Source organism: Mastomys coucha, unplaced genomic scaffold (assembly GCF_008632895.1).
Source record: "Mastomys coucha isolate ucsf_1 unplaced genomic scaffold, UCSF_Mcou_1 pScaffold20, whole genome shotgun sequence".
NCBI classification, from domain to species: Eukaryota; Metazoa; Chordata; class Mammalia; order Rodentia; family Muridae; genus Mastomys; species Mastomys coucha.
In genome coordinates, this window is record NW_022196903.1 from 46,671,760 (window position 1) to 46,680,413 (window position 8,654).

Here is an 8,654-nt window from a genome sequence, read left to right on the forward strand (position 1 = left end):
AGCACCTGGGTATTTAATGCAAACTGTAAAATCTATTATATTAAACAAAGTCAAAAGCAATGTGAAAGATCTTGAATCTATTCAAGGCATGCACCTCATTACAGACTTAGCAAATTAAAACACAAATAGGATTAGAAAAGAATAATGTAACAATCTCCCACCAGGTCCCTAGAGCATTAAGTCATAAATTGGGTTTGCATTAAATTGTGCCTGCAGTATTGAATTCAGGGAAAGAGCTGTAGGCTGGAGATAAACCATGCCGGGCTACTCACCAACTTTGGCAAAGCTATGTGTTTTCTGAGACGTGCAGTAAATTTGTTAGACTAAAACAGCTCCAAAGAAAGAAATTGAGCACTTCATATCTCAATTTAAAAACATCCCGTGCCCTGCCGTATGTGGTCTACGCAGATAAAACTGTGGGCAAGCTCCCGAGCAAATCAGAGCCGCGCTTGCCAGTTAAGTGTGGAAACATTTTACTTCGTGTACTGTGTAATCCCGGGCACATTTTAGACAAAAGCAAATGAAACTGCTAGACATAGTTCCTAACGGATTTGCTTTTGCTTTTTGTTTGTTTGAGTCTATAGACGCTGAAAAGGAGTCTCTGGATGAACCTTCCCTTTATTTCTACAGGAAGTCTAGACCTCACTTATTCTGGCTGACCCATAGAAAAATGCATAAGACATTTAAAAAAGTAAAAAAAAAAATTCTTGAGCCAGTTTTAGGAGTGGTTCTCACTTTCATAAGTGAAGCATTCCTCTTATTGTGATGTTCTGTTAAGGTTTGTTTGCTCATCCTCTGGCTAAGAGAGGTGGGATCAGAAAAAAGTTGTTCCAGTTTTCTATGTCATCCATGGAAGAAGTCTCAGTCCTTAATTTCTCTGTTGCCTGCAAATGGGCTGCCTAAGTATGCAGAGCGCCTCTGGCTGTTAGCCCTCTTTTCTTAAGATCATTTTCAGGTATGGAATAGAATTGATTTTCTGTTCCTTGACTTCTTAAGGCTATGATGAGAAATAAAGAGGGTCCATGCGAAAGACCTAGGAAATAATAGTTTAAGAATGCGGGACTTCCTGATTTCATCCGTAAGTGACATTTGCAAGATGTCCTGAGCAAGCGTGGGCTGATGTGCTGGCAACCTCTGGCTCCAGTGGAGCACATGAAGCCTTAATGATGCACGAGTAGGACTCTTCCCTGCCTCATGCCTTTTCCCATTGAGCTCTGGGCTCTGACCACTCTACATCCTAGCCTTTGCAGCTGGCTGGCCTGCCCTCCAGGTGATAGGCTTCTATATTCCACTTAGTAGAAGACAGTCTGTTTAAAACTGCACTCTCTATTTTCAAAAGCTTATTTGAAAGTCTAAATGGCTCCCATTTTGGCTTTAGTGAGACAAATATGGGCTAAAACACTCGGTGCCCCTTGAGTGTGATGGATACATAAGGCCCCGCTGGAATTTCCATAGCCAAACTCTATGCTTCTCACAGTGGCAATTTCTCTGCCACGTTATTTATGTGGTGGTTTTACTTCTAATTATGGCTCATCATGGCTGTTAGTACTGAACAGTAAGAGACCAAACTGCATTGTACTGCCATTTAACTCTAGCCCATAAAATGGGTGATAAAGCCGAGGGATTGAAAACCAAACCAACCTCCCCCCACCAAAAAGCATAACTTTCGGTGACAAGCTCACATCCATTTCTGCCCATCTGAGGCTGGACGCCTCCTCAGGAGGAAATGCACTGGTGGGCTGGTGACTTCTGAGGCCCTGCAGCCTCAGATTTCTGTGCAAGCTTGCTCTTAAGTCATCTCCTATTGTAGATAAAACAACCTCAGAACCCCCAAATAATTAACACCTGACAGGCATTATCAGAATCATCCTATTTTGCTGTTTGCCAGCTAATGAGAGCAAGTAGACATTACTTAGTGTGCAAAAAAATAAAAGGCCTTTTGTTCTCCATTTTTATACTACTATCTTTCTTTCCTTCTTTCTTTTTTTTTTGCTGTTAAGAAGAATGCCACTTTGTGTGTGTGTGTGTGTGTGTGTGTGTGTGTGTGTGTGTGTGTGTAAACAAAGAAGATAAATGGCTGGGATGAGAATGAGTTGGTTGTAACCTGATTAAAGCCATAGAGCTGGCTCCTAGGAGAACCACAGAGGGCTTAATGATTGGGTTGTTGTTCTTAATATGTCTAATGTTGACTCTTAAAGAAATCAAGAAAAATGTTAAGCGGTTCCTGGTATTTTACTGCGGCAGTGAGCTCTTTCCTACAGAAACAAGCAAGCAAACAAACAAACAGACAGACGTGTTCCTGTGTCAGGGACACAATGTCCAGGCGTGTAAGCTGATTTGCCTGAATGCTGTTAGGAGGCCTTTTAAAGCTGAAGTCAGCCCTCTCTGCTGCCAGAGCATCAGGGACAAGGACAGGTTTGGCTTTGTTGAAACCATGCTGGGTAGAACAGCCGTGAAATGCCACTTTCCTTCCTTCTCAATCACCGCCTGTGCTGCTTAGTTTTGTCAATGTGACACAAACCAGGGTCACCTGCTAAGAGGGAATCTCACAGGAGGAATCACCCTCCTGGAAATGGCCTGCAGGAGTTTCCTTGATTAAAGCTGATGAGGGAGGAGCCAGCCTATTGCGGGTGGTGCAACCTCCCCGATCCTCTGCACATGGTCCTGGGTGCTGTAACAACACAGCAAGTTGAGCTAGCTAGCCATCCAGGGCAAGGCAATAAGAGGCATTTCTCCATGGCCTCTGCTCCAGTCCTTGCCTCCAGTGTCCCGCCATTCATGATGGACTGTCAGCTACAAACCCTTTCCTCTCCTAGTTACCTCTGACACAGTGTTTCTCTCAGCAACAAAAAACAAACTAGGACACTGCTTTTGGTCTCCCAGAGCACTCTGGATCATGGTAAGATGCCTTCTAGAGTCACCTGAAGTGTTCAGCTTGCAACCTGTGAGATCCATGCCCCAGCACAGCTCTGAGTGCAGACCACAGTGTCCTATCACAATGTTAAAAGATTAGAGACCCTGGGATGATATTTAAAAGTCATGGTATTCTGACCTGATGGACCATCAGGGAGATAACGTAGGGGGTTGGTAAGCTCTTGAGAGCTCATTGTAGATGAGGCAATGGCTTGTCCTTCCACACTCTCAGCATGAGTTCTGCGTGGACTGGGTATGGGAGAATGGATGTATATGTTCATGTAAAAGTTGTTCTCAAGTGATGATGCACATTCCCGTGCCCTAGCAAATGCTCAGGCTGGACCGTGCATTTTGTATGCTGCTGTCATTGTGGAGTTTGTGGGTCACCACATACACTTTAGTCCCAGTGACATTCAGCTGTCAGGATCTCTGATGCCTTTGGAAACTTCAAACTCAGTAGCTGAATTCCAAGCTTCTTGTTCTTTCTTTAAACCAGCAACATAAGTGATGTCAGACATTTTCCTTTCAATTCTGCAAGTACATATTGGGACTAAAGAGATGACTTAGGGGTTAAGAGCATCTTTCTTGTTCTTGTGGGAAGTATGGGTTCAGTTCCCATCACCCACATAGCTGTTCACAACCATTTGTAACCCCAGTTCTAGGAGATCTGATGCCATCTTCTGACCCCCAAGGAGGACCGATATGTGCGAGGTGTATACACATATAGACAGCAAAACATGCATATACATAGACTGAAATAAATTTTCTCTTTAAAAGTACATACTGAGAGCCCATTGCGAGAGGAGTTGGCTCACTTCCTTAAAGGCACTGGTAGAAAGGTTGGTCAGGAGTTATCTGCGGCTTTCAAAATACCTGATTCTCAAATCCATACTCTTCCTGCCCTCCCACCCCTCCTCAACCCCCCAGCCCTGTTTCTAAGCAAGCATTGTGTCTTGATGTTTCCATAAACAATACACATTGAAGACTCTGCTTGAAGCCTAAATCTGATAAAACACTGCAGTTTGAGTTTTCTCCAGCTCGGAGAAGCAGCAGGGGGCAGGAGCTCAGCCATGTTGCCTTCAGTGTTGAGGTGGATAGGTAGGATTCAGAATTTTTCTGTCTCCTCTTCTGTCACACACCAGCGTTTGGCTACAGATCCACTTCTTCCTGTCTTCTCCGGGCCCTCCTTCCCCTTCTGTCTCATTTGAGAGTCAACCTTTCACACTGTCACCCCACCTAGGGAGGGCAGAGAGATGAAATCAGAGAAGATGGGATAAATCCACCACTATACTGTTTATTAGGCCTTAGTCTAAGAACAACAACAATGAATAAAAGATACAAAAGATGGGAAAAGAAATTGGAATTAATTTGTTTTCTCTTTTCTTAGAAAGTGCTTGCAATAAACTTAGCAGCAGGTTTTTGTTATTGGAATATATTATTTACATTATTTAATTTAATTTTTTCTTACTTTTAAGTTAGCATATAAAGTGATGAGATTTATGAGGCTCTCATACATATACACTATTATACCTTCTTCTTTCTCATTCCTCACCTTGACTCCCCCCTCTCTCTTGTTGACTATCTCTTCTCCTCAGTCAGTCCCCTTTATTGCTTACTTTCCTGTTGCTGTGATAAAATACCATGACCAAAAGCAACTTAAGGAAGAAAGAGGGTTGGTTTTGGCTTCTGATTCCAGAGGATTAGAGTCCATCACGAGCAAGAAGCTGGCTGACCACATGCTCATCCACACACAGGAAGCAGAGAGACAGAAAGAACAGGAAGCAGGGTAAAGCTATAAAACCTTAACCATGCCCTCCAATGACATTCTTCCTCCGACAAGGTTCCACCTCCTAAAGGTTCCATAAACCTTCCAGAAAGTGTCACTAACTGAAGACCAAGTGTTCAAATACCTGAACTTAGGAGGGACAGTCTCATTCAAGCTCCTTTCATGTCACATGCACTTCATTACCCTGTCTTCCCTCTGCTCTTCTCTGTGTGTATGTGAATGTGTGTGTGTGTGTGTGTGTGATGTGTGTGATGTGTGTGATATGTGTGTGTGTGTATGTGTGTGTGATGTGTGTGTGTGTGTGTGTGTGATGTGTGTGATATGTGTGTGTGTGTATGTGTGTGTGTGTGTGATGTGTGTGATATGTGTGTGTGTATGTGTGTGTGATGTGTGTGTGTGTGGTATGTGTGTGATGTGTGTGTGTGATGTGTGTGTGTATGTGTGTATGTTGTGTGTGTGATGTGTGTGTGATGTATGTGTGATGTGGTATGTGTATGGTGTGTGATGTGTGTTATGTGTATAATATGTGTGTGTGTGATATGTGTGTGTGATGTATGTGATGTGTGTGATATGTGTGTGTGTGTGATATGTGTGATATGTGTATGTGTGTGTAGTGTGTGTGTATGTGGTATATGCTTGTGTGTGGAGACAAAGAGAGCAATTCTTAGGTCACTCTCTACCTTATATTTTGAAAGGGTCTCTCAGTGAACCTGAGGCTGACTTATTCTGCTAATAGCTGGCCAGTAAACTCTGGGATATGCATGTCTCTGTCTCCTCAATACTGGGATTATAGGCATATACCACCATGCCCAGCTTTTCTTTTAAAATATGTTTTTATTTGTTTATTTTGTTAGGGGAAATGTATGTTCTGTACACATGTTGCAATCATAGGATAACTAGGAGGGGAAAGTTTTCTCCTGGGATTAGATTCAAGTCATCAGGCTTGGCACCCATTATGTCTACCTGCTCAGCCATCTTGCTAGCCTAATGCCAGTTTTTTTATGTAGGTTCTGAAAATCCCAACACCAGTCTTCACACTTGCACTCCAAGCACCTGATGGAGTGACCCATCTCCCCAGACCCTCACATTTACCTTTTTATATAATGTTTTAATGTAATTAACTCTGTAGAGTACCGTGGAGAGAGTCCAAGTAATTGTACAACTGAAGTGACCTTGCACATCACTTCTGCCGGACTCAGGTTCCTTTTCTTCACCAGGTACACAATGAGCCTTAACATTTAACAAGAAACCATCGGGAATGCAATTTGTTTATATTGGAGTCAGTTGACTGACCTGAGCCTTGGCTATGTGTTCACACAGGAGCTATATGACACCCATTGTATTGTTAGGGTCTCTGAGTCTTAGTGTCCATTTCTAGAAATGGGGTCAGCCTCAAAAGATCCCTGACAGGGTTAGATTGCCAAAGGCATAGACAGCACTAGAAGGTATTTCCTAAACATCTTCAGAAAACACTGAGCCTGCTATAGTTATGCATGCTACAATTCCCGCACTCAGGAGGCAAAAGTCAAGGAATCACACAAATGTTAGGCTACCCTGGTCTACAAAGGGGGTTCCAGATATAGAATGAGACCTGCCTCAAACAAAACAAAGCAAAGCAACTGAACAGTCCCTTCTCCAAAGTCCTCAGTGTAGGAAGTGAAGAAAGATATGAATGTGTGAAGCCCTGAGTAGAAAGATGGTTAGTGCTGTCATGGCCACAGCTATGCTAAGGTCAAAACCTTCCCCCAGGCCAGGGGAACGCAGAGAAATGGCAAAACCTTCCTGGTGATCCAAGTGTGGATGTTGATAGTGTGTGCAGATGTCATCCACCATGGCCTTCTCTCCTTAGATACCTAAAGACTGCTCCCTACAGACTGCACATACTGAGATTAGCCAATCTTGTCCTCTTATTCGGTTGAGTACCACAGACTCGGCTCCTTGTTTATCCCTATATCAATAGCCCCACCTCCCTGTTTGACTCTACATAATAGATAAACAGCTTCAGGGTGCTGAGGTTTCTCTATCAGAGAGACTAGTCTACCCTACCCCAGCTTTTTTCTGTGTCCATGTCTGTATTTTCTTCTTTACCTTGTTGCCTTGAGCCAGCTCTCTTCAGGGAGTCCTGCACGGCCTCAGTGTAGGCTTAGATTTTTCAAAACCTATGTTAATAAGGGTTCTTAAGGGCTTTAACCTCCCTTCTAGCCCATCATCCACCAGAGGTACTGGAAAGAAAAAGCTAATAGGCCAAAGTGGGATGGGGACCCGTTTAGAAATAATTCTTTTGGGTGATTCCAATCTTCATTATCAGGATAGCAGCAGTTCAGTTCCTGTGAGCCAGCAGTGGTAGCTTGATCCACTCACAAACACCATTCATGAATCTGCAACAGCAGTTCCATCTAGAAGAAACTATGAGGCTCTGCCCATTGGCTCAAGTCTGCAGAAATCGGCAAGAAGCCACCGGACCACCACCAGAAATTCCTTGGTGTGTTTCTCACAACAAACAATAATCAGCAAAGAAGACAAGATGAGCCAATGCCACAGTGTTATCAGTGAAGACCAGTGTCAGCAAAGCCCTATGATGACCAGCAAAGAATTCTAAGGCGAGCCAATGCAATAGCCTTGTCCACTGTGTGTTGGGTCATATTTATACTCTCTCTACACATCATGTATCTGCTTCAGCAAAACATCATATGCCCTTTCACCAGAAAAACACTACGTGTCTGTTCTCAGCAAAGCATCCTCTCAGAAGACAGATTTCAGGAAAACATCACATGACAAAACAGTCTCCAAAGACACCAGAAATTTCCACATCACCTCAGTACTTCAGAACAAAACAAACAACAGGCAGGAAATGTAAGCATTGTGTTTTGAAGGTGAGGTGAGGAGGGAAGGAAGCTGACCTGTGATGAACATGAGCTGAGAAGTCCATGGGGTCAGCAGGGCCTCATGCTGGCCCTTCCCACAGCAGAGGAGATAATGTCACTGTTGTTAGCAGGACAGAACAAGTCCCCTTGATGCCAAGCTTCAGTGCAGATATTACTTTAAGGAAAGAAAAGGAGAAAACCCCCACAAATGCATCAACCCTCAGGGTCCTTGCTTATTGCTCTCCATTTTTCAATTTTTTATTTATAAGGAAGATGAGAAAGTTTACAGTTTTGACAATACCATTTACTTCTACATTTTCAGCTAAAACAGTTCAATGAATGGCAATAATGTCCACCCAGGGTTTCATGCAGCTAGATAAACATGCTAGTATTAATTAAGTTCAATCATTGGGCTGTGTACATCTGTTCTGTTGTGGTCCATACCTATTTCTCTACCACCACCACCACCTTTCCCCTTATTCATTTTCTTCTTCATGTCCACCCTCACAACTGAGCAGAGGAAAGTACCTAGCAGGCGGACTGAGGGGCTCATACTGTGATGAAGAGTCATGTATACTGAGAAGCACAGAATGCCTGTCTTTCCTAGACAGGTACAGGGAAGAGCAGAGACAGGGAGGAGGCTAGCTTCCATTCCTAGGTTCTCTTTCCCAGGTTTCCAGGACCCAGGAGCATCCCCAGGTGCTCCTAAAGTAGGAAGCAGAGGTGTCTCCTTCAGCAGTAAAAAGAGGCCTCATACCTGAGCAAGGCACAGGCAGATACCTCAGCTCCCTTTCCAATGCTGCTCTCAGCATCACTCATCCTCAGGGTATGGAGGGCTCTGTGTGCACACCAAGGCCCCGGAAGGCTGCCGGAGACTGCTTTGCATAATCACGGTCAAAATCTTCTTTATTTGTTTAGGATTTGCCTTCTTTAGTTTTGTTGTTGCTGTTTTGTTTTGTTTTAAATAATTGAGTTCTACTTTCAAACTAACGTTGTGTTTCTTTTGTAAGTAAACAGTATAAATGAGAAGGATCATGCAAGTAGACAGAAGGGAAGGTATGGAAAAGGATCAGACTTGATGCTAGTGGTTA